Source organism: Molothrus aeneus, chromosome 1 (genome assembly GCF_037042795.1).
Source record: "Molothrus aeneus isolate 106 chromosome 1, BPBGC_Maene_1.0, whole genome shotgun sequence".
Taxonomy (NCBI): Eukaryota; Metazoa; Chordata; class Aves; order Passeriformes; family Icteridae; genus Molothrus; species Molothrus aeneus.
In genome coordinates this window covers 150,917,494-150,944,739 of record NC_089646.1, presented here as the reverse complement: position 1 = coordinate 150,944,739, position 27,246 = coordinate 150,917,494, and the positions used below count along the sequence as shown (strand labels likewise).

Genomic DNA, 27,246 nt, shown 5'->3' with positions numbered 1-27,246 from the left:
CTTCTCCTATCCTAACAGAGATACAAAAATGGAAACAGGGATACAGCTGGCAAAGTAGAGGGACAAAATTATGTATAGAAGGTTTTTTTTTAACTCATAAATCCCTCTGAAGATTTTTAAAGTCATAAATCCACCTTTTGGGGCTGGGAATAGCACTGGACTTGAACTTGGCATGTAAAACAGGTCTGTTGCTTATGAAGCTGTGTGGAAGCAAGACTACTGGGAACCATCCCATTCTCCCTTAAAAAAAGAGGTTTTGAAGGGAAAAACCAGTCCTGGGAGTCTGGAAATTTCAGACCTCCTATACTTTTCCACCTGTGTGGAGGCAACCAAAGTGATGAGCTGAGCGAAGTAAGATTTCTGTATCACTTTCTCCCACTCCTTCCTCTGAGTTCTTGTTTACTCTTATTTTCACTTCTGCAAGACGGTGTAAAGCAGAGATTTAGAAAGAGAGTTTACTGTAAAATACAGTTTGCAAAGAACTTGGGTTTATGACAAAATGCAGCAAAAACTCCCTTTTATGGCACTGCTGTAGTAGTCATTTCTTTTTTAGATTTATTTCAGGTACTGCAGGAGTTAACCAGGTGGGGAAGGAGGAGATGTCAGCTGATTTTCCTGAAGTGCTTTACCAGCCAGACTGCAGCCAGATGGCTGGGACTTTGAACAATGCACAGATAATTCCAAGTCAGGATCTAACAACAATAAAATCACTAAAAATATACAGGATGTGCATACCTGGGGGGAATGGATGTGCAGTGTGTGTGTGTGTGTTTTTTGAAATGTAATTTGGAGGTTTCAGTCATATTGTCATTTCATACCTCTCCTTTTATAGTCTTATTGCTGAACCAAAGTGCTGTTGATTCATACTTTTAAATTTTGGCTCTGTTAACACAATTTCAGTATCTTCAGTTATTTTTCAAATTTTCTTTCAACTCTATGGGGTTTTCACATTTATTGCTCCTTAGTGAAGAAGAAACCAGGGCATATTTACATCCTGACAGGGAGAAAAAGTTCATGTTTATGTACAATAAGAAAATAGCCACTGTGGCAAACAAGAGCTTCCTTCTGGGAGATTGAAATTCCTGGAGATCAGAGAAGTTGGGCCACTTTGTATTTGGGGGATACCTGGCACCCTCTGCTCCAACAAGATGAGGGATTTTAATTGACTTGTTAGTGTGTCTTAATGTCAATGCTCCTTTTTCCCTCCATACGCGCAGATTTGACTTGGTAAGAATTTATTTTATTTTATTTTATTTTATTTTATTTTATTTTATTTTATTTTATTTTATTTTATTTTATTTTAATGAAGTCTTGTTGGTGGGAGGAGGGCTGCTTGTCTTGCTGCTCCTCTCCAATTATTTTGTTTCTGGTAGAACATCCTGTCTTTTTGATTGGAATAGACCATTCCCCCTACCTTTTTTTTTGCCTTTTTAAAAATTTTTTTTTATTGCTGTGTTTTACTTCTTCCAGGCATGTCTGAGATGTCCTCAGAACTGAGAGAGAGGGGTTGAGGACAAGGCCAGCATTTCAGCATCACCCTAGACAATGGCAGTGCCTGCCTGCAGTAGAAAACCGTAGGAAAACTCCTGGTAGCATCTCTTCTCTTTGGCATTTGCATCAGGGGGCTGTGAGTCAGGCAGGAGGGGTTTCACTGCAGGAACACCCTGTGAATTCCTCTTTTGGCTGAAAAATAAAAGCCAGCCTTGCTTTTGGGCAGAAATATTGTGTATTCCATTTGATGTCCTCTATTTCCTATTTCTAAAAATCCCCCTCCATATCTGATGGTTTAGACACAACAGGAATTCAGCTTTATTCTCCCTGCCATCTTTTGCTTTCTATCTTTTCCCCAGTTGTTTTCATCCTTCATCTCTCAGTCCCCCTCTTGCCCCTACTGCTTTCCAGTTTTCCCAAAGTGAAGACAATGCCATTGTCTATTCCACTGGTTTTTGTGCTGTATAAATACTTTCCCTAGTTTGGCCTGAGCATATTTAAATCCACATCCTGGTCAGTGCAGACTGAGGAATGGCTTTGTGCTCAAACCCAACCCTTACCCTGAAATCCCCTGGAGCTCCAGCTCTGATGTGCATCTGCATGGGAAGGATGGGCACAGCTCTCAACCACTTTCCTGGGCATTCTGTTTCAATGCTTGACAACCATTTTGGTAAAGAAATTTTTCCTAAAATCAAATCTAACCTTCCCCTGGGGTAACATGAGGCTGTTTCCTCTTGGCTTGTCCCTTGTTCCCTGGGAGCAGAGCCCAGACCCTGCCTGGTTCCACCCTCCTGCCAGGGAGTTGTAGAGAGTGAGAAGGTTCCCCCTGAGCCTCCTTTTCTCCAGGCTGAAATTCCCCCTCTCATCCAGATCATCAATAAAGATATTAAATAGGGCTGTCCCCAGTACTGACCCACTTATGACCGGCCACCACCTGGATTTAACCCCATTCACCACCACCTGGATTTAACTCCATGCACCACCAGCCAGTGTTTTTACACAGAAAACCTGTCCAATCCATGAACATCTGGTTCCTCCAGGAGAATATTGTGGGAAACAATGCCAAAGGCTTTACTAAAGGATCCTTATGTGTGTCTTGCTTCCTTGGCAGGGAAGAGGGAAGGGAGAAGAGTATTATCACCACTTCCTTGGAAGGTTTCCTTTCTTGCCCAGCCTGCAGACAGGACAGCACTCAGGAGACCATCTCAAGAGTCAGGAGAAATTGTCTTCTGTTGAATTTCTTCTGCTGTTGTTTACTAAGTCATATTTATTCACCCACGATGAGTTTTGGGAGCTGATTTCCCTTTCAACAATGACTGTGTCAGATCTAAGTGAGGCAGGAAAGGAAGGGAAACCTCTACAGTGTGTCAGAAAATGAAGACGATTGAGTGGCTGCCAGTCCTGAAGGGTTTTAATGCAGAGGTCCTGAGAAATCCCTAAAAGAGAGAAGGTGTCAGATTCCAGCATGAGAATCAGTTCCTGGGAGGAGGCTCTAACAGGCCTTTTAATGACCCCCAGTGGCCGAGATCAGTTTTATCTGCAGCTTGGCAGAAGCACATGCCCACGGAGGAAAGGCTCTGCAGCAAAAGTCGTGCACAGGACTTGGCCAAGCGCCGGGAAATGAACTCGTGATTAACCCAAGCCTGGGACCCAACTGGAGTTTCCTTGTGGCAGGGCTGGTTCCTGGGCTGCAGCATGTAAATGCTTCCCCCTGGGCTCCAGCTTGGCTTCTTCTGGCTGTGCCTGCATTTAGAAGATCAAAAAAATAGATCAGAATATTGGCTTTGCCTTCTGGGAGGAGCGCCACCAGGTTTGAAGATGAATAATTTAAAAATAAACAAATTTGTGTTGGTGTGCTCTAATGCAGGAGCTGTTCTGCACCTTTTTTTTTTCCTTTCCTTTTCATTTTCCTTTTTTAAATATACTTGATAACTAGCCTTCAAACTTCAGTGATTCAGAGGAAGTCCAAAGCTAATTTTCCATTTGGATGTTTTGATGGGCTAAATGCTTTGCTTTTTTTAGAGAGGATGTTTCTATTTCCAGATTTAAAGTTAGAAAGGTAAAATGCTTATTGATACCTACATTGGTATCAAACTTGTGACTGCTCTGCTCACAGATAACTTGTAAAACTTGCTGCTTCAGGATTGAAAACTACATTTGAGCTGGAGCATGGAGGTTTGAGAAACAGATCAAGTGCTTGAGTGCGTTTGTTTTGAAAATCAAAACCTTGATTTTCCTTCATGGTTTGCACTCAGGAGGGTGCTTAATTAAAAAATTAACCTTAATTTTTATGCTTTGACATAAACAGGGAGGTTTTTTTTTGTTGGTTGGTCCAAAGTTGCTACCCATCAGCAAATGAAAGTTGCTGTGGGAAGGCATCACCATGGCCAAAAATTCATCTGAGCACAAAGGAGGGACCAATTATTTCTGTCACCCCAAAGCATATACACAGCTTTAGTGATTGTAGTAAAGGGTAAGGAGATTAAACCCTTCTCCTTTTAATTATAAAAACCTCCTAAAAAATGAAGGCTTTGGCAGACCATTGCTTTGCAGATTATCTTTCCGTTTTGTAACTTCTCCATAGGTCCTGGAGGCTGGTGTTGAAACATGAATTTCTGTCCTGATCCATTGGTTTAGATCTTGTCTAATACCTGTACTTGCCTTGGGAAAAAATTATTTGCAGAAAAGTCTTCTAAATTTTCTGCTGGAAGAAGTTTTGGAAGGGAGGATATAAAGAATCAGTGGATGTCTGTAGAACAGCACTGTATAAATTTAGGGACATGAGGGACATATCTCTTATAGATATGGTTACAGAATCTGGTTGTGACTTATGATTGAATGAACAGATTCATAGAATTTATAGAATGGCTTGGGCTGAGAAGGACCTTAAAGATCATCCAGTTCCACCCCCCTGCCATGGGCAGGGACACCTTCCACTGTCCCAGGTTGCTCCAAACCCCATCCAACCTGGCCTTGAACACTTCCAGGGACGAAACAGCCACAGCTTCTCGGGCAACCTGGCCAAGATGAGACTCATTGCTGTCCTCAGAAGGAGGTTTTGGAAGGATTTCACATCACTGCCATGTGTGGGAGAGGAAATAAGTGGGGAAGGAGGAGAGAGATGGAGAGAATGGGTGTGGCAATCCCACATGGCAGAGCAGTGCTAAGCTCTTTACTCAGGGTGGTGAGGCCCTGGCACAGGTTACCCAGAAAACTGTGGAATTCCCATCCCTGGAAGTGTCCAAGGCCAGGTTGGACAGGGCTTGGGGCAACCTGGGATAGTGGAGGGGGGTGGAACTGGATGATCTTGAAGGTTCCTTCCAGTCCAAACCATTCTGTGATTCTATGATAAGACTCAGGAAGTGGGACTACCATCCTCAGGGCAGAAGAAATGGAGAGCAGAAAGTTTCCCCATCTGCATATTTCAACTTCGTCACAGTAATTAGGGACAGGCCAAGGTAAAGTTGCAACCCCACTTGGGTAAAAGTAACTTTCCTGGTCAAACTCTTCAAACATTGCCCAGTGTTAGTGTGAGATCAGAGGAGAACTATTTTGTGCACAGTGAGTTTCCCACTCCTGAGACTGGAGCAAGAATGTATCGCTGACTTTGTTAAAAGGAAAACAAGACCGTGGTGGAACAGAGCAGAGTGCTCATTTGGACTCCATCTCCTGACATTCCTGGTGATTGCATTTTATGCAGGATCAAATACTGACTGTCTTTTGAAGCTTTCATGGTAATTCTTCAAGGTCAGCTTCTGGTGTTCCAGAAAGGACCCAGCTGAATGGTAAATTCTGCCTGATTGAAATCTGCAAGGCAGAACCCGTGTCCTTGCCTCTGCAGTGACATAATTTTGCTCTGGGATTTTGGAGCAGGCACACACAAATGGATTGTAATATAGCAGGCATGTTTGATGTCCTGTCTTAAATCCCAAACTATTAACTTAATTAATGTTGCAGGCTCTTAACACCTTTCCCCACTTGCGAGCTACCTTGTGTGAGACTGGAAAATGATGCTGCTTCAGCTTTCCTGGCCTTGTTGAGGCAGAAATTTGTGCTTTTTGGTCTGTATTAATTATTTCCCTCTCAAGGTCCTGATCAGTCTTTGATGGAGAGCTCCATGTGGGCTTTTAGCTCTGGGGCTAAGCAGCTCTCTCACCTCATGCCAGGGGCAGCTGCACTTAGCCAGTGTGTGTAGAGGTACATTTGTAGGTACACAAACCAAATTCCACTTTCTCAGTGTTTCAAGGGTATTTTAAGGGGCAAATGAGTTTTTTTTCCCCCGCTGTAAAGGTGGATAATATAAATATGCATTCTTTTTATCTCCAGTAGTACTGTCCACTGACACAACCAGCCTAGTAATGTGCAAGTGTTTGTTCTTTTAGGGGTATACTGGTGCAGAGAAAGGTGCAAAATTGTTCTATTGGATTTGCTGTTTGTGTGGACAAAGGGGAGGATGAGATGGTTTAGCTGCCATCTAATATGGATAGTAAATTCTGTTTGAGCAGTGCAGTGATGTGTCACTGAAAACAAACTATTTGGAATGGGTGATTCCCTAATCAGATGCTTTTAGATATTTCCAAAGTGTTCAGATTAGATCTGAAGCTTTTCTGAAAATATATGGGGCCCAGAAGTCCCCCAGTTTTTCGATAAGGTTTCCACCTTTCCTCCATAGGAAGAAGGCATGTGGGAATTGCAGAAACTTGGTTTTTCCTAGTGTTCAGGACAGGACTGAAGAGCTGGATACCCCAAGGTCATACCTCAGACCTGACACTGATTCCATCACCATTTCTGGGCAAAATCTGACACACCACTTCTTTCTGAAATGATGTTGGCAATTTATGTTACAAGTTGCTCTTTCCTTTGTAATTTTGAAGCATTTTGAGGATCTTGCTGTGATTACAGAAATTGCAAAGGAATAATTTTTTGTTTCCAAGCTGTCAGACTGGGCAACAAGGAAGGAGGAAAAATCTTACCATCTTCTTTCTTCTTCTTAGGGATCAAAATGCTGGTAAAGGATGGGGGTAGAGCTTGGGTGTCCAGTGTCCTTCCAGACATTTTGCCTCTTGTTAATTCCCTCACTCCTGAGTGCATTTCATCATCGTAAAAGTCTCATTGCAGATTTTGCTTTGAGTGCTAAAAGCTTTGCTCCCCTCTGCTTTCCTTTGTGATTTAAAAGCCCCAGATGCTGATACATCTCTGAGACAGAATGTATTACACTTCTCCTGCCAAGCAGAGCTCTGGCACTTGCTTTATTTCCCTCCTCCTAACACTCAATTTGCTCTTTGTCTGTGCTCAGCTGGCCCCATTGCTGAGCACCAGCAGGGCTCCCTCCAAGCACTGCCTCCCATTGGCTGTCTCCTTCTTAATTTAATTATCCATTTCTAATGGATATTTAATGTCTGAGCTGAATTTACAGCACCAAGGTCTTCCTGCACCTTCTGTTTCTCCAGAAGTGTTTTGGAGAGGACACAACTGACCATCCCACCACCTGTGCCATAGAGAAGAGCTGTTCTCCAGAGTGGGAAATGCCTTTATCAGGGTTTTGTTTTCTTTTTTTTTTCTGGAATGTGGTTGCTGGTGAATTCACTTGTGGGTACTGAGCTTCCTGCCATTTTGTAGCAATTTCCAACTTTCCTTCTTTGTTCACAAATTATGTGTTGAGAATGTCTTTGTCCACTTGGATCTATTCAGGTGTAAGAAGGTTGCCCAGAGAGGATTTCCAGGTTGCCCAGAGAAGCTGTGGACTCCCCATCCCTGAAGGTGTTCAAGACCAGGCTGGATGGGGCTTGGAGCAACCTGGTCCAGTGAATGACATCCCTGTCCGTGGCAGGGGTTGGAATGGGATGATCTTTAAGGTTCCTTCCAATCCAAACCATTCTGTGATTCAATGATTGCTGTACGGCATGGTGCAGGGATAACTTGGTCTGGGATTCGTGATGGAAGACAGAGAAACCTTCAGATTTCTGAAAAAGAGATAAAGACAGCAAGACCTCTTGCTGCTGGCCTTCTAACAGGTACCAATTGCAGTGTATCATTTCTTCCCTCTCTCATCTTTTGTCCCACATGGAGTGAAATGAATGGCAAAGGTGTAATTTCTCAGGCATGAAACCTTGGGTGGCTATGTTCTATAGGGTAAAAACAAACAAAAACACAAAGGAAAAGTGTGAGCTATTTGCTTTCTGGGAAATCTCTTGCTTTTGCATCAAAACTTCAGCTGGGAAAATCAGGTGCAGTTCAAAAGTGGAAAAATAATTTCCTCAGAGGGGTATCTGCCATAAGGTGGGAAACTAGTAAATGAAAACTCTTAATATTTATGTGAACATCAGTTCCAGAAGCTAATGGAGAGGGATCAGTATTCTCTCCCTGGAAAATAGGGATTGAATCTGTCTCTGTCATCCAGTTTCAGCTGTGGTTCTGGTGCATTTATTCATTGCTTTATATTCTCAGAAAAACTTACAGTTCCAAATTGTGTTTGCCCACCATAGAGGGACAGGCAGTGGAAACAGAGTAGGACAGGTGGTGTGGTCTTTTTGAAAGGCAGGGGCAGAAAAGATCTTGCTGGTGCTTGAGGTGTGCTGTTGTGACACTGGGGGTTGGTAAAGCAGAGCCTGGGAATGCAATATGTGTGATCTGTTCCACCAGATGCTTCTTGGACCATAGAGGGGATTTAGCTGAATTCCTCTGGAGGGAATTACAGTTTCTCTCTCCCAGTATAACTGATACTCATGTACTGAAAATAAGTCTTCCTCCTTTCTAAGGACAGCTGCAGTAAAGAGAGCTTAGGGATGAATTTACTCTTCTATCTCCTCCAGTGCTGCTCCACGGCAAGAGGGGGTGGAAGGGTTTTGGTTTTTGTTTTTTTTTTACCTTTCAAACACTATTTATGTGGGCTATATATATGCTCGGCAGCATTTTTTAACTCTTAAGAAAACCAGGGGTTTTAAGCACTCAACCAAAGCCAGGCACTGTGTCACCAATTCATCTCTCCCACTGGAGAGAAGGGAATGGGGAGTAAGTGCCTTTATGAGAAGCAATCTCAAGTCACTTTGTGCACTTTGCTAGAGGGTTGCTGTAAGAAATGGCAGAACCTACAGCCCTCACTCTTTTTTCATGTCTTTAGCCACTGGAGAGGATAATTCAAAACATTCTCCTGAAGGGGCACCAGGCTCTGTGAGCCACCAGCTCAGCTGCTAGTTTTTTAGGATGGCTGGATTTAGTTTAGTGCTGCTCCTAAGCTGATACTGGCAGGGCTGTTTAGCTCAGAAACCCTGTCCTGGTGTGGCTTCAATCTGTGTCTGGCAGGCTTTGGTCTCTTGGGCTGTCTGGTCTAGTGGAAGATGTCTCTGCCCATGACAGGGGGAGTGGGAATGAGATGATTTTGAAGATCCTTTCCAGCTCAAACCATTCTGTGACTCTGTGATTTTTAGTGTATTGTAGAGAAAGAAGGGAGGGGGTAAGAAGAGTGACCAGACAGCTTCCTCACAGTCTGTACCAGTGCTGACAATTCAGTTCCTGCATTTGAAGCCTCCAGAGGATTCCTGAGAGCTGGGCAGGGTTCTTCCCCCTCCTTCAGCAATGCAAAAGAAAATGATTACACACTAATCACAGAAATCTTAAAAAAAAAAAAATACAAAAGGACAAGAGAACAGCTATTTATTTATTTATTTATTTATTTTCAGCGCTGGGGGAGGAAAATTTGCTGCTACTTGCAATTTATTTGCATTTTTGAAATGCAAATAAATATATGTAGTTGTAAAATCATAGAGTGGCTTGGGTTGGAAGGGATCTTAAAAACCATCCAGTTCCAACCCCCTGCCATTGGCAGGGACACCTTCCATCAGACCAGGTTTCTTAGAGCTCCATTTCCAGGGATGGGGCAACCACAGCTTCTTTGAGAAACCTGTGCCAGGGCTTCACCGCCCTCACAGGGAAGAATTCCTTCCTAATATCTAACCTGAATTTCTCCTCTTTTAGTTTAAAACATTAATTCCTTGCCCTATCACTGTCTGCATGTGTAAAAAGTTCCTCTCCCTCTTTTCTGTAAGCCTCCTTTAATGCTGGATGCACATATTTGGGTCTATCAGATGTAAATATTATGTTTACCAAGCTTTGTTCTTTGCTCAGAAGGAGTGGTAGGGCTTAAATATGCTCAGAATAGAGAAGGTCTCTTGCTTCTTCCAAACTCTGTTTTCCAGGTTGTGTATGTCTCCTGCCCAAGGACACCAGTGTGGTGTGAGCATCATTTCCATTTTGAGAGAACAGGATTCATGGGCTGGATGGAAAAGACAGGCCTGGCTGCCTGAAAGGAATGAACACACAGTGCTGAGCGCCTGCTTTCATCCCATCCAGTGTTTTGGGGCTCTAGCCCTGCTGCACACCCCAGCAAGCTGGTTGTTCTTGGAGGGGCTGTTAATAGGCACATGTCTGTGGGATCAGGCTCACCCCAAATGAGCAAATTTAATTAATTAATGTACCTGGCAAGTTCATGTCCTAGGCTTGAACAAAGAAACGTCCAGAGTGGGCTTCTGTGGGGAGGAAGGGTTTAATTGTGCTTGTTGTGCGTGTGATGGAATGTCAGGGAGCAGTTCAGCCCCAGCAGAGATGCAAAAATGGTGATCAATAAAATTATAACCATTTATCCTACTAATTCTAGGGTTTAACCATGCTGGTGGTGCCTTTCCCTGATTCTGGAGATGGTGCAATTATTTTCATATATGCAAAACTCAGATAATGTGATAGCGCGAGTGCTTACTCCGATATAATTATATGAAATGTCAAGGTAGTTTAAGAAATACTTGGGGAAACCCCTACCTCTGTCAACCAGGAATATGCCAAGTGTTTCAGAAGACAACTTTATCCTTGTTATTAAAAAAAAATTCAAGCCAGAAAGCAACACTGTACTTGTTGTGTAATGTATCTTGAATATTATAGTAAATCTTGAGTATTATAGTAAAGTTGAAACAGTAGATGTGACTTTCCTTTAAAATTTGGAAAGGTGAATAAAACAGCTTGGTGTTGTTCTTGGTGTGACTCACAGATGCCTTTTTATTCTGCTGAGTCTCAAATATGGTGAATAAAGGTAGAATAAAAGTTGGGAGGAAAGGTGTAGTTAGCTCTTAAAATGTGGATCCTCTGCCTCAAGGGAATGGATTTCTGATTTAGAAGAAAGGCCTGTGTGAATATAAGGAATGGATGTGCTCTTTGCTGAAATCAGAGTGTGGAATTTTATCCCCTTGAAGGCTCTGAGGCACAGAGAAGCCACATCAGTGTAACAAGTTGCTGTGGTTTGTCCAGTGAACTTGATGCAAATGTGAGATAAATCCCATGCACTTAAATCTTTCCCATGGGTGTAAGAAGGGCAGATTTATCTTGGTGTGTTGTTGACTGAGAGCACATTGGTGTCATGGGCTCAGTGCTGTGATTTGGTTCTGCATCACAGTCATCGAAACAGTGACACCAATCGCTCTCACTTCTGACCAAGAATTCAGTCTAAAAGTGCAAAATGCAAACATCCCCACTGAATCTGATTGTCCAAGAGTGATTATTAAATTTCAGATGTGTGTTTATGGTGGGATTATTAAATTTCAGATGAGGTTTATGCTTGGATATGGCCTTGTTCAAGATGTGGATGATGCATCCTTCTGCAAGAGCCGGGAGATTCCAGCAGCCTTCAGAAGTTTACTTTTGATGCAAACTACTTTTGAGATGCAAAATATTTGGAAATCTCTTTTGAACATAAGGCTGGATTTAGCAACATCCTTGTGGCATTATTGGATCAACAAGCACTTTGCTCACCAGTGTCAGAAGAGTGTTTGAAGAAATAATTGGCTGCTATTTTGGGGTACAGCTTAAGTAGAAAAATATGAATATGAAGTGAGGAACTTTGTCAGTATTTAAGAAATACTCTGCTAGACTTGGGAAGATAAGTGTCGTGTTAAGAAGAACAGACAATAGCTTCTTTTACTAATTATGGACAAAGACTGCCTGAATTTTAAGGAAGCTATCTAGAAAAAGGAAAAAAAAAACTTTTACATAGGCATTGAGAGTATTTTTGGTACGCTTTGAATAACACTTTTGCCTTCTTGGTAGTTTTCTGCAAGATCAGTAATGTCTGTATGGAGACTAAATATAAGGAATAGCTGGAATTTGATTAATGGTGGAATTCTGCATATGTCCTGCCAAGGTTAGATGGGGCCTTGAGCAGCCTGATCCAGTGAATGGCATCCCTGCCCATGGCAGGGGATTGGAACCTGGTTGTCTCTAAGCTCCCTTCCAACCCAAACCATTCCATGATTCAGCTCCTCTATCAGGCAGAGGTGGTTACAAGGCTTGTCAGTGTGCAGGGATGTTCTCTGCATGGTATTTTAGACCCTAAGACCAGTTCTAGGTGGATCTTGGAGGTCTTTTCCAACCTTAATGATTCTCTGATAATCCAGTCCAGTCAAACCTCTGGAAAAGATGTCACAGATTCTACTGGAAAGGCAAGAGGTGTGTTTTCAATAATGAAGCCACTGGCATTATTGCTGCTCCTCTAAAGCCTCAGATTTATTTTGGGGAGCTGAGAAGACCAAGTTTCTTTTTCTCAGACTTTGGTAGACATCCAAATTCAATCTTCCAGATCCTAAAAGGGATCTACAAGAAAGATGAAGGGGAACCTTTTCCAACCACTAGAGAGGTGTCTTGAAACTGAGAGAAGCCAGGTTTAAATTGGATATTTGGAAGAAATTCTTCTCTGTGAGGATGGTGAGGCCTAAGCACAGGTTGCCCAGAGAAGCTGTGGCTGCCTCATCCCTGGAAGTGTCCAAGGCCAGGTTAGATGGGGCTTGGAGCAACCTGGGATAGGGGAAGGTGTCCCTGACCATGGCAGGGGATTGGAATTAGGTGATGTTTAAAGTCCCTTCCAACCCAAACCAGTCAGTGATTTATCCTATTTAACAAATTCTGAAAAATGTTGCAATACAAAGGATCAAGAGTCTCTTCTGGTTTAAAATATCAGGTTCTTCATCATAACAGAGAAATTTAAGGTGAGTTATTTAAGACTCTCTAATAAGAATGAATTTGTCTTCCTGGACTTGTGCAGGAGTTTGAGTGGGAACTTCAGTTCTATAAATCAGGGTTAATTTGACCCATTTATGAGAAAGTAAGTTATTTGTAGGAGCACAATACACATCAGTCTTGTTTCTGCCAGCAAAAGATGTTCCCAGCAGAGAAGGTGCCTTTTGCAGGTCTGGTCTCAAGTGGAGCAGGAGTTGATGTGCTCATTGTTGAGAACTGCTGGGGACATTTCTGCTGCTGGGTCTGTCTGTCTGTCTGTGTGAGATGTTCTCCCTCTCCTTACAGTTCTTAAATCATGAACAAACAGCTCTTTTTGGTGATTTTCTCGTTTAATATGTGTAAAGTGTTCCCAGTGAATCAGTTCCCAAAACTGACGTTGCAGAGCATTTCTGTGGGTATATAAGTCTGTAGCATGGATATATAATTTTCTTCCCCTTTCTCATGCATTTTCTGGTTTTGTGAATTTGTTTAGGTGCAATTCCTTGGAACACTGTCTAAAGGCTCCTGGTTTTAGTCCTACAGACCCTGGTAGGACTTTTGATTGAGCTGAGTCATCCTCCCAGCCTGTGCCTATGACCAGCACTGTGGAATTCAGCCTATTTGTACAGGCAGCTTCAGGGGGCTAAAAACTGCTCTACAGAAGAGAAGAAGAATAAAACAAAAAAGGACATGTTTAAGTCTGAGGTGATAGGCAAACCTATCAAAAATGTGCTTTTCAGCTCTGAAGTAATGTGAAATCCTTTGAAAAAAATCAAAGTATGTTTTTATGCTTAGGTAATACCTACATAATTATTTCATAGGTAATCACCTGAGTTCAATCAATGAAGCACAAAAGAAACTCTACAACTTCTATTATCTACTTTCCCTCAAAACTCTTTCACTCCTTTTCCCATCAGGTCAGTTTTCATGGTAGCTGAGCACCTGCTTAATACCTCTAGATATTTCAAGCCACATTTGGGGATCTCTGTGTGTCAAACACCTCTGCTCCCACAGCCATGGACATTCCCAGCTTTGCTTTTGTTCTGCCACTTGGAGAATTCGTGGTGAGCACTTCCATAGGCTTGAAGTGCATTTTGTATAGGCCTGCAAACCCTTGGAGGAGCCTGGAAATTTGGTGTGCTCATCACTGTCATGCTCCATAATTAATTGAATGACTCCCAAATGATGTAATTTTGGGCTTGACTGACCTCAGAGAAATTCTGCCCTGTTTTCATACCTGGAGTCCAGCTCAGATCTGGAGGTTGCTCTCTCCCAAGTGAGCACTGTATCCTGTGTTATCCTAAAGGACCAATAAAAAAGAGTTTGTATTAATATTTTTGGCAGTGACTGGCATCACCCATCAGCCCAGGGGGAAAACCAGTGTGTGCTCCTGCCACTGTTTGATTTAGTCCTGGTGAGTCAGAGCCTTTAATTCTCTCTGCTATGGCTCCCTCTGTAAATTATGGATAATTATTGCCTTCCTCACAATTCTGAGGTATATTGGAAAGTGAGGTTTGGAAATATATTTTGTTTTTCAGACATGGATGTGTTAAGATTAGAACTTCCACCTACTTTTTTTCTCATCATTCCTGCAATTATAAGTGTTGCACTTTCTGATAAGCCACCCAGGCAGTCTCTGTGGGTTTTGTTGTTTGGGGAAGGGTATCTCCATTAAATGGAGGGATTTCTGGGAAGGTTTTGGTCAGAATCTGATGTGGAAAGGCTGCTGTCATGTTCCTGGGATAGTGGTAGCATCACAGAATGGTTTGGGTTGGAAGGGACATTAAAGATCATCTCATTCCAACCCCTTGCCATGAGCAGGGACACCTTCCACTGTCCCAGGTTGCTCCAAGCTCCATCCAAGCTTGCTTTGAACACTTCCAGGGATGGGGCAGCCACAGCTTCTCTGGGCAACCTGTGCCAGGGCTTCACCATCCTGACAGGAAATTCAATTTATTGTAAAATAATTTATTGTAAAATCTAATCTAAACCATTGCTCTCTCTCTTTTTTTTTTTTTTTTTTAATCAAGTTTCTGGCTTTTAATTTATAGCTAAAAACATAAGCACACTGATAAAGACAAGGTGGTGATTCTCTCTGCCTTGGTGATTTTAAGCCTTTAATTCATCAATTTAATTGCTTTTAAATTCTTTAATATTGATAGAGAAAAATAAACCTTTCCTTGTTGTTACTGTTTTTATTCTCTTGTGGCAGCAGAAACTTCACTTTGTCTACTTTTTATATATTTTTTCTTCTTTTTTTTTTTTTATATTAATATTTGTTCTTTGGATCCAGCCTTACAGCAGCCAGCAGCTTCAGTCCTGCAGAGCTGTGAGTTCTCGAGGTGGAAATTCAATGTTCCCCAGCACTTTCCATTGCATTAAGCACAGCCCATAAAGGTACTGGAGTGGTACTGGCTGGGATGGTTGACACTGGCCGGATGCCAGGCTCCCACCAAACCTCCTTCTCACTCCCCTCTTCAGCTGGAAAGGGGAGAAAAAAAAATATTAAATGCTTTTGGTTTGATATAAGGGCAAGGAGAGAATTTCTGACATAGGCAGAACAGTCTCAACTTAGGTAAAATGAATTTAGCATTGCTGTTCAAAAGTCAGGTTAGGGTCATGAGACATAAAAACAAATCTTAAAACATCTTCCCACCACCCCTGCCTTCTTCCCAGGCTCAACTTCTCTCAGTATTTTTATCACCTCCTCCCCTCCAGTGGTGTGGGAGCACAGGGAATGGAGCTTATGGTCAGTTCATCACAGGTTGTCTCTGCTGCTCCCTCCTCAAGGCTTGGGCATTTTACACTGTGGTATTTCCTGTGGCAGGAAGGAGAGGATGAATCTGACTCCATGTTCTTAGAAGGCTAATTTATTATTTTATGATATTATATTATATTAAAGAATGCTATACGAAACTATACTAAAGAGTAGAGAAAGGATGCAGACAGAAGGCTAAAAGATAATAATGAAAAATTCGTGACTTTTCAGAGCTTTGACACAGCTGGACAGTGATTGGTCATTAAGTCAAAACAATTCACATGAAACCAATCAATCAATGACCAGCTGGTAAACAATGCCCAAACCACATTCCAAAGCAGCAAAACACAGGAGAAGCAGATCAGATAATTATTGTTTTCATTTTTCTCTGAGGCTTCTCAGCTTCCCAGGAGAAGAAATCCCAGCGAAGGGATTGTTCAGAAAATATGATGGTGACATTACACTCTTCCCCTGCTCCTCCCATGCAAGACAGTGCTCCATGAACATTTCCAACACCAGTCCTTCCCATGGGCTGCAGTTTCCATGAACTGCTCCAAGGTGGGTCCTTCCCATTGGATGCAGTCCTTCAGGAGGAGGCTGCTCCAGCGAGGATCTCTCATGGGGTCACAATTCCTGCCAGCAAACCTGCTCCAGCCTGGGCTTCCCATGGAGTCCAGCCCCTTTCAGGCCTGTCCCTGACCAGTGTGGGATTTTCCATGGGCTGCAGGTGGATCTCGGCTCCCCCATGGATTTGCAGGAGGACAGCTGCCTCGCCATGGTGAGAGCAACATCTGAGAGAGGCTCAGCTGAGAGGAGCAAAGCTGAGCCCTGCTGATCTGCATTTGGTGACCCCTGAGGGTGGCATTGTGGTGTGATAATGATTTATCAGGAAGAGGCCACTAGACAAAGCATGAACAGAAGACCAGCTCTGAATAATGCCATGGTGCAGCATTTGATTTTTCCCTTTGCTTTCAGCTTTTCTCTGCCACCCACTCAGTGTCCTTCGAGCTCTGAGTGCTGGGAGCTGAGTAATGCTCTGGTGTTTATCCTTCATTATGTCATAATGAAAAGTGGCTTTGGTTCCATGAATGTGTGATTTAAATCCTCATCAGAGACCTGAGTGGTCTCAGCCTCCCCCAAAGTCTTCTCATTTGCACCATCTCATGCTCAGGTGTTGGTTTTAATAAATAGACAATATTTCACAACACAGGGAGGGTGTAAAGCTATTGACAGGAATCTAAATGAGAGCTGCAAAGATGGGGAAGGGTCTGGAGGTGAAGCCATATGAGGCATGGCTGAGGTCACTTGGTCTGTTCAGCCCGAAGAAGAGACTGAGGGGAGACCTCAATGTGGTCTTCAGCATCCAGAGAGAGGAAGAGGAGGGCAGGCACTGATCCCTGCTCTGTGTGACAGTGACAGGACCTGAGGGAATGGCCTCGAGTTGTGTCAGGGGAGGTTTAGGTTGGATTTCAGGGAAAGGTTCTTCCCTGAAATGGAAGAATGGTGGTTGGGCACTGGAGCAGCTCCCCAGGGCAGTGGTGACGGCTCCAAGCCTGACAGAGCTCAGGCACAGGGTGGGGTTGCTGCAGGGCCAGGAGTTGGGCTTGATGATCCTGTAGGTTCCTTCCAACTCAGGATATTCTGTGATTCCATGATTCTCTTCTAGGCAGACTCCAACAAGGTTATTTGTTGCCATTTTTACACAGGAACTGCTGTTTTTGCCATACAATGACAGGGGTGGGATGGGATAAAGTGGCTCAGACAGCTCAGAAAAGGAAGATTAGCTTTGCAGAATGCTTATTATTTGATTATTTAGCCAGGCAAGAGTTGTCATTTGGAGAGAGAGAGACGAGAGAGATGTTATCAACAAAACTGACTGGATTTTCACTTTCATCCTCTCCACTGTCAGAATAAAATTAATGTCTTTCCTTGAAGAAATATGTATTTTTCTTGATTTCTAGAGGATAAACTTGAAGCTTAATTATATTCAGTGATGCAGTATTACTTCTCATCTTCTGATCACTTTAATTAAATTATTGCAAGGATTGCAAAGTATTAATCTAGTGGTGGGAAAAGGGAGCAAGCACTTGGGAAGTTTTGTGCAGTGATTCTTACCTTGAAGCAAACTCTGTAACCATATATGGCTCCATAATTCCGTTTTTCTTCCTAATAATCTGCTAATAATCTGTTTCCCTGGGTTATTCAGAAGATGGTGTAATACCTGGAAGTGCATGAAACATGTAAGACATTATGGAAATTATGTTCTACATTCATCAGAATGACATGTACATTAAAAACTCAACAATTTCATTAACAGCACACTTCAAATTTTCATGAGAAATTTGGAGGTTTTAGCAAAGATTTAATAGCAGGTGCTTTTAATGTTCTTGCCTTGTAGGACATCTCGGGAAAATATTTACAGCAGAACAGAAATATGCTATAAAATGTGCTTTATGTGTACCTATAGCCACATCACATCTATCTAAATACTGTAAGGTGAAGAATTATCACTAATATTCTAATGGTAACAAATGTACAGAGGAATTTATATTTTTTTTTCTAATTTACCTGCTTTGATATTCATAAAATAAAGTGTTAGGTTGGTTTTGGGGGGATCTTTGATATTTTTTCATGTGTTGATGAACAAGTCCCTCCTTCATACTGGTGAAGCTTCAGTCTATATGGCTGAAAAGTGTTATGATGCATCCTGCTCTTGAATGTGCCCTATATGTGTTAAATCCACTGAAACTAATGGCAATATCTCCAGGGATTTCCAGGTTTATGACAATATAGAGCCTGAGAGCCTCTGCAATGCCTGCCTGTGTGCTCACCCAAAGCAATTTGCCACGGTTTTCTTTTCAGCCTTTCACAGATTCTTGTGTATATTGGGTAGGGCACACCACTAGAGCAGTGGCGTAATGCAGAATTCCATTTTCTAAGGTGCCATATAATGCAAAATGATGCATCTAGGTTGCAATAATAATAATAACAATAATGGATTTTTGGTGGAATTTCTGTCTTTATATATTTTCTGCTGAATTCAAATTCCCATAGTTTCACTTGCTTTCCCTCATCTCTTAGGAGCAACTCTGTGTTGTGCTAGAGGCAGATTTTATCCCTCCCAAAGGAAACTGTAGCTCACAAAAAAAAAAAAATCTTCATTTGCCTCAGTGAAAGGGAGCTGCACCTGTAAATGAATTATTTTATATCTATTGATGTCAGATGCCAGGAAACATTTATTAGTATTGATTTGGACTAAACACATCTGCAAGGGCTGTTTCCCACTGGCAGGTTCCATGGACATCCTCCCCTCACTGATGTGCAGCCAGGTGGGAATGACAAGCTGTGAGGCAGCACTGGGGAGTTTTCCTCTCTCTGCTGCAGCTGTAATTAGCTCATTGCCTTGTGCAGGTTGCCTACCAGTGAATTTCCTACATGGGCTTCCCTCCTGAGCTGTGTTCACATGGACAGGATGGACAGACTGGCTTGGTGTTGTCCTTACATTACAAAGGTTCTATTGTCATTACATTGCAAGGGTTCCATATTGCTGGAGTTTTGTACCTCCTTGATGTTTCTTGTAGGCAGCTCCTTTAGGCCCTGACTCTTCCTCGTCCTCACAGTACAACTGACTCCAGTTCCCCTCAACCAACCAATCTGCTCTTTTATAACTCTTCTTATTGGCTACAGGTGTGGCCTGTAAAATCAGGCCTGCTTCTAATCCTTAATAATTAACCCAGCTGCAACTCTTTAGGGGATAAGATTACTTTATATACTAGCTTTATTTACTTACCTTCTATCTGCCTACAATTCCCCCTTTTTCTTTTAATTATGGAGTTGCAGCATTTCTAGAAGGACATGTTCAAATAAATTAACATTATGACACATCCATATATTTCATTCAGAACCAACAGTTTTACAGATGCTCAGACAACATATTACAGTACAAATATATATATATATTTCTAAGTGTTGGTTCAGTTTTGCAGCTTTTCTCAGTTTAAAAAATACTTATCTTCAAAAACTTCTCTACTCATATTTAACAAACACTAATACCTGCAATTGATATATTTCACCGATAGCTTAGCATTCAAGTCCTTTTCCCCAAATCCACGGGGTTATATAGTTTAGTCCCAAATCCATAGCATCATACAGTTTAGTATTTAAATCCTTTTTTTCCTGAATCACGTCAGGGTCACCATTGGTTATCATTATATTACAAAGGTTCTATTATCATTATATTGCAAGGGTTCTATAATGCTAGAGCTTTGTACCTCCTTGATGTTTCTCATAGGCAGCTCCTCTATGCCCTGACTCTTCCTTGTCCTCACAGCAGCCATCTGACTCCAGTTCCTCCTCAGCCAACCAATCCACTCTTTTATATCACTCTTCTTATTGGCTGCAGCTGCAGCCTGTTAACAAAAGGCCTGCTCCTAATCCTTAATAATTGGCTCAGCTGCAACTCTTTTAGGTGGTAAGATTACTTTCTATACTACCTTTATTTACTTATGTTCTATCTCCCTACAGCTTGGCACAGCAACACCTTCCCAGCAAGGTACTGGGTTGTGCTCTGCAGCCTAATTGAGGTATAGGAAGAGGGGGATGCATTGTCCATGAAGGAAACTGCCCAATTTAGGGAGAGCATGGATGGTAACATTGCTTAATACTCTGTTGGCACACAAAGGACCATTTTCCTGCTCACGTGGCAGTGGGGCAGTGGCCTTTCCTCTGTCCCCACCCTGAGGGCTCCTGGCAGGGCTGGCAGCTCCTCTCAGACAGATTGATTGCTCTGTCCCATCCTCAAATCAGGCTCGAGTCAAAGTTGCTTTATTGACTTAACCATAATGCGAGTGTTGCCAAATCTAATACGTGGGAATTAAATGGCAATTATCCATTTATTTGAGCTGGCTTCTTCCTCCCTCTGTGCTTCAGCTCGCTCTCAGCTTGCAGGGAGCTCTCCTAATTGAATGCTGCTCAGTGCAGCACTGCCAGCTCTGGCTGGGTGGAGGGATGGGGGCAGCTCTTGACCCCTGGGAGAGGGGAAAGGCTGTTCAGACCAACTTGGGAGCACTTCCAGACCCACATCTGGTGTGAACATCCTGACTCAGGAAGATTTCCCTTGTGCTGCTCTCCACAGCTCAGGTGTGTCCTCCATCCCCTGTCTGAGGTGAGCTGTGTCTGCAAGAAAATTGCCCTCCGTGAGATGGGTGAAGAGGTGGAGCAGTCAGATGAGAGTTTAGCAGGGAACAGGAAATATTTGCAGCCTTTTTAGGGCATCACTATAGGTTTTCTCTTAGAGGACCAGTATTTGATGCTCATATTTGCGTGGGCTGTACCAGGTCTCTGTATTTAGGCTGTCCAACACTGGCACAGCTAAGATCTGACCTGGGTTCAGATCCCAGCGAGAGTTACAGAGATCTTGTGTGTCACTGGGTATCTCAGAGCTCACCAGCTACCTGAAGTTGTTTTCTAACACAACCAAAATGCACCCAGGGCGTGGGGACTGTGTCTCCTTCATACATGGAGCAAATGCTTTTTTTTTAAATTATAAAATCCTAGAATGACCTGGGATTTTAGATATCACCCAGTTCCAACCCCTTGCCATGGGCAGGGACATCTTCCACTATCCCAGGTTGCTCCAAGCCCCGTCCAACCTGGCCTTGGACACTTCCAGGGATGGGGCAGCCATGAGTTTTCTGGGCAGCCTATTCATAGCCAGTGATCAATATCATAGAATCATAGATTTTTTAAGATTGGAAAAGACCTTCAAGTCCAATTATAAACCCAACCCTGCCAAATCCACCACAAATGCCCCAAAGTATCATCTTAGTGTACTTTCAATAGGGAAACAGGGTAAGAACAAAACAGTCTTCATAAACTCTGTATATTACAACCTTCTGAGTAAAAACCTACATTTTGATGAAAGAGGAAAAGAATGATAATGAATTATTAACAAGATTAATCTTGCTAATGTCCTTTGAGCTTTGTTCTTTAAACAAGCCAACTACTGTTTGAGAGATGGGAGCCTCCAACTTTTTAATGGCAGCACAAGAATTTTAACTTTCCATGTCTGTGAAGCTTGTTTTTTTAAATTTTTTATTTTTGCAATATTTCAAGACAATGGCATGGAAGTCCCTAGACGTTGTTCCAGCCCATTTAGACAGAGAGTGCTTTTAGTGATGCAAAGATGCTCCTTTTAAAAGTGTTGTTTTCCACCTACTCAGTCTATAGGTGCAAAACTTCACTGGAAGTTTTGAAATTCTGTTTATTTAGCCATCTTGGGTGAAAAGAAATCTAACCTTGGCATTAACAGTTAAGTAGCATTATATATTTTTTTTCTGGCATGCCTTTCAGCTCTCACAATCATGGATTTTAAAGCTGGAAGGGATCATGAGATTATTTTGTCAGTCTTTTTGAATTACCTGCATGCGAAGAACTTCCTGCAGTATTATTCAATGTATATTCAGCTCCTTGCATCATCCTTGCAATTGAGAACCAAAGTTGCCATTTCCCCTCAGTCTTGCAGGCAGGATCACAGAGATTTTCCATAGAAATAGGGAACAGGGTTCCAGTGGAGAAGGGAGAGAGCTTCAGATGTTGCAGGGTCAGGACCAGGACTCGGGACCATTCCCCTGCTCTTGCCCCCAGCCTGCACAGACCATGGCCCACAGTCTGGTAAGGTTTTGCTTTCCTCCTGTTTGCCAAAATAACCCAAAATCTCTTGTGTGGTGGCCCAGAGACCAGAGTGGTTCTGCTTCATGGTGCTGTGGGTGCCTGTTGTGGGTGTGTGGGGAGGGAAGGAGGCACAAAAGGATCCACAATGACTCAGGTGAGACCCCAATCAGGGCTGTACAGGTGATTTTTAGCTGCACCAAACCAGCAAACAGCCTTGGGTTGGCTGTGGGTGGCAACATTTTCATGGAATTAGAGAACCAATGAATCCTTAAAGTTGGAAAAGACCTCAAAGATTATCAAGTCCAGCCTTTGACCAAATACCACCATGGCCATGTTGACTCATTTTTTGAACTCTTTTGGTGATGGTGGACTCCACCATTGCCCTGGGCAGCCTGTTCCAATGCTTATCCACTCTTTCAGTGAAGAAATGTTTTGTAATATCTGGTCTGAACCTCCTTGAGGCCATTTCCCATTTTTCTGTCATGAGTTTCCTGGGAGTCCAACCCCACCTGACCACCTCACCTGCCTCCAGGCAATTGTAGAGAGCAGTGAGGTCTCCTCTGAGCCCCCTTTTCTCCAGACTGAACATCCTCAGTACCCAGCAGCAGTTGGTGAATACAACTGCCCAGCAAGCTCATCTTGCCTCATTTAAATATTTGGGAACAGAAATGCTGTGGGATTTGGTAGATCAAAATGCTCTTGCTCTGGAGCAACAATAATACCAGCATGGTGCAAAGCACCACGTACTCTGCTGTTATAAATCTCAATCTGTATAAATTTACCCCAGGTTTGTTCCTCTAGGTCTCGTGCCATTGCACTGCAAACAGATCCACAGTCACAGTGCTCAGCTTGTTGGCTGATATTTTGGTTATTTTGTGTATATCTTGTCTTTGACTAAGCACAGATGACACCTGTGTGTGCCTATGTGGGGTTTTGTTTCTTTTTTTATGGCTTGGGGCTGTTACACACTAGAAAAAACCCCAAAACAATTAGCTTTTTAGTCAATGTCTAGTGGCACCAGTACAGAGAATTTCCTCCTGAATATTCAAGCTTTTTCCCCCAGACATGCAGGCAGCACCTTTCTGAGAAAGACACATTTTAGAGATGTAATTCTCCTTACAAATTGCTTTTCTCTCTCGGTGTGCTCTAATTATAGAAGCCTTGACTGCGTTTGTGCACGCACGGAGGCTGCAGCAGGAATTTCTGATAAAATCAACTCACTCAAAGGAACTGCTGCTAACTGCTCAGGCTGCTGGGTACAATGAACTGGAGGAGAAGTGCTGATTGACCTCCTCACGTCTCTGGGGGAGGTTAAACCATCTCAAGTGTGGAATTAGCACAGCGCAGGGAGTGGGATATGAGAATGAGTGAGGCTGCCAAACTCCTGCTTCCACCTGTTTTGGGGGAAATCACCTCATGCTGAACTTTCCAACCTGGCTATGAACTCGCTGGAACTGGATGGGTGTTAGGGGGTGATCCCCCCCTTCTTGACAAGCCTTCAAGAGCTTCAAGATGTCTTTTATTTGTGTCCAGTAGGAGATATTTTCTGGTTTCAGGAGGAATTGGCTACTGTGACTTTTACATACCCAGTGTGGTTTTCTTGGTGCTCTCCTTTACTTCATTCATCCAGTGGAGAATTTGACCTGCAAAGCATCTCCTTCCCCAGCAGATCTATGTGTCCCACCTGGTCTACATGATCTTTCTTGTGGTTGCCCAGTGGGGATAACACCTGGGAGCTGCAACATGATAGGAAACCTGTGGGAGGCAATTTCTGACCACTTGAGGATCAATAATTGCCTCTAAAAAGCACCATTTTACCCATTTCAGCAGCAGCGCAGCACATTTCCTACAGATTGTTTTGCTGCCCAGTGCCAGTCCCCTCTGAACAAGGATTTGGAAAGAAGAAAGGCAGGATATGACCACAAAAGAATCACAGAATCATCAAGGCTGGGAAAGACCTTTGAGATCATCAAATCCAACCCTTGACTAGAAAATTATAGCATTTCTGCTCCTTGGATCTTCATCTTTATTTTAAGGAAGAAGAGGAATGGTCCATTGAGGAGCTGTAGAATGATGGAAGGTTGGGAGGAACCTCTGTGGTTTATAAAGTCCAAGATCTCTGCTCAAGCAGGACCAGATGGATGGATGGGCTGAAGTTTGCTGTAGATGAACACAGGCCCTGGGGATGCCCCATCCTGGCAACAGAGATGGAGGCAGTTTTGGAGATCCCTTTGTTTCAACCTTCTCTTCCTAAGAAGCAGCAAAGAAGGAATTTTTCCCAGGGAGGAATGTGACACATCTCAGTCTCCCTGAGCTGCTTTGTGAGCTCTGCATGGCAGCAGCTGCTGCTGACTTCAAAAGTGGTGTGTGGGAAAAACAAGTGAGAGGCTGAGGGAATGAAGAAAAGAAAAAGGAGGCAAAAAGAGGTAAAAGGACAAATAAATTAGGTTGGATTAGAAGAAACTTTAAAGATCATCTGGTTGCAGTCCCCTGCCTTTGACAGGGACTCCTTCCACTAGACCAGGTTGCTCAGAGCCCCATCCAGCTGTCTGTGAACACTTCCAGTGGTGGAACATTCACCCACAACTTCCAGGGATGGGATATCCCCAGACTCACAGCCAGGACAGGTCCCCATTAGGTGGCCGCTATTGGCTCGTGGGTGAATGAGTCCCCTGTCCCAGCCAGAGGCTGTTCCCACCTTCTGCCCCCACTGTTTAATGCTGGTGGATGCAAAACCAGCACAAGGGAAGGTGGTGGAGCAGGGATTTGGCAGCAGTCCTGTTCCCTCTGCTGGAACATTGAATTTTCTCATTTCAATCCCAACATCGACAAAATTCCAGAGAGCCATTGCTGGCAACACCCTGCTCACATGTTCACATTTACTATTTATAGAGGTGTGCACAGAAGGGAATGGTTGTAGGTGTGCTGGAAATCAGGTGTTAACCCTTTTATGGCAATTTGATAGGAAGAGGTGTGGGGAAGGGTTTTCTTTGACCTCAACTTCAGCAACATGCTCAGAGAAGCTGTGGCTTCCATCCCTGGAAGTGTCCAAGGCCAGGTTGGATGAAACTTGGAGCAACCTGGTCTGGTGGAAGATGTCTCTGTCCATGGCAGAGGGTTGGAACTGGATGAGCTTTAAGGTCCCTTCCAGCCCAAACCATTCTGTGATTCTGTGGCTTTTGTGATTCTGTGATTTGTCATGGAAAAAGTGCCAGAAAATTCCTGTAGCACATGGCAAGAATGTTTGAAGAGAGGCTACAGGAGGAAAAGAGACCTGAAATAGTTTAAAATGGCATTTCTCGGGTTCTTTGGCAGAATTACTTCCCTGACTCTTAAATGATTATTTGCGTTGGGATTCCTTGGCATTTTCCAGAGGGACTAAAGGATTCCCTCCCGTGGAGGTTGCACATCTGCCCCAGCTTTGCTCTTGGAGCCAAAACCTTTCAGATATATTTTGATTTCACCTCTTTGCTATGTCTTGTACATGGATTTATGCATTTTTCTCTGCACGAGCAGTGGTGCTGGTACTCAGGGGGGAAGTATTTGGGGGAAACCCTCTTTTTTTTCTAATTTACTTGCTATTTCATTTTTTAAAATATGGGCAAATTTTGAGAACACAGTATTTCAGTTCAGAATGTCAAAACATTTCCCTTTGAAAGCTTGTAAGGGTCTGCTTCAACGATGGTAAAGGGAAGAAGGAAAAAGTCTTTCAGCTGAAACCAGCTTACTGGGTTTGGCATTTGTATCTGTTGATCTAAACCAGAATGCCTCAGCTAATAAACCAGTTGTCTAAAAAATTTAACTCAGCCTTTTCTTCATCAGTTTCCTGTCACTTCCACTTTCTCATACTCATCAGTATCACTGTGCTGTGGAATTTTTTATTTATTTATTTTTTTAGGCAAATACTTCAAGCCACGTCTCAGTTTTATTTTGAAAGAAAGGGAGAAAGTCTGCGTTCAAGTACATAATAGAGTCTTTTCAATTAAGATGGAGAGCAAAATCTGGTCTGCAGATATTTAATGACTCCTGCTGAGAATGAGGAACAGAGCAAAGTTCTGCTGAATTAAACAGCAAAAACGCCACTTTTTGTCTTTTGCAGCTGAAGGCAGAGTTGACCCTGAGGATGGATCAGTCCTCCTGAACATGGGGCTGAGCCCCAGTACAGTGTAAATGCTACTGGTTTGTCCTTGAGGAAGGGATATTTTTGCTTTACAAAGGTGCAGAGGGCACTATAATAATGTCAAATTAATTCTAATGCCCATACAGTGCTTTTCTTTTGTGTACAAGTGTGGGCATAAAGCTCATTGTCCAAATCACATCACACATGGAGAAACTCCATTTCTTCTGTAGCTTTGCATAAACATCTAATGAACTTCTCTTTTACTTGAATTTTATTTTTTAGCTCTGTCCGTTTAGGGCTGTGTTGCTGTGCTGGGTTAGAGGTTTCCTTCTATGGTAACAGGTCTGTGAGATTACTTTTTATAAGGGTGTGTAGAGGACCAGGGAGAATGGATTTAGGTTAGATATGAGTAAGAAATTCTTTACTGTGAAGATGATGAGGCACTGGCACGGGTTGCCCAGAGAAGCTGTGGCTGCCCCAACCCTGGAAATGTCCAGGACCAGGTTGGACAGGACTTGGAGCAACCTGGGATAGTGAAAGGTGTCCCTGCCTATAGTAAGGGGTTAGAAAAAGATTGTTTTTATCATTCCCTCCAACCCAAATCATTCTACAACTTAATGTTTATAGCTGAAATCATCTGTGGAACAGCAAAGTAATTTTTTTCTATGTAATACATGGCAGTAAGATGATGTTCTCCTCTACTCCTCCCTTGGTAGATGGGAACACATTGTTCCTGAGTGAATGTGTACAAAAAAATAAATTACTAATCCTGTAATGTTTCCCCACATTGACCATTTCACTGTGAGGAACAATAAAAGGGCTTGCCAGGAGCTTGCTCAGGGTCCGAGAAATCAAAATTTGGTCCATGTGAATCCCAGGGAGAGGCAGCTGAGCTGGTGCCTCCTGTGCCAGTCCTTCCTTTCCTACAGCAGTAGCTGTGCAACAAGAAACATCTTATGGCCACTGCTACAACCTCTGCTGACCAGCTGCAGATTCCATAAGCTGTGGGTGGCCAGATCCACATAAAATGTCCCACAGAAACAAGCCCAGGAGACTTCCAGAAGCTCTAGCAGATGGCACTTCGTCTTCCTGAACGACGTATGGGGCCTGGTACATATGGAGTATAAAACCCTGTATAGGTTTTATAATTTCTTCCAAAAGAGCTGATTCT

At 42.9% G+C, this 27,246-nt stretch overlaps 1 protein-coding gene across 4 annotated transcripts in view; it reads left to right on the top strand.

Moving 5' to 3' along the window:
- TSNARE1 (t-SNARE domain containing 1) overlaps positions 1 to 27,246 on the top strand; it is a 460,905-nt gene that overhangs the window by 111,945 nt on the left and 321,714 nt on the right. The gene's annotated exons all lie outside the window — the stretch shown is intronic.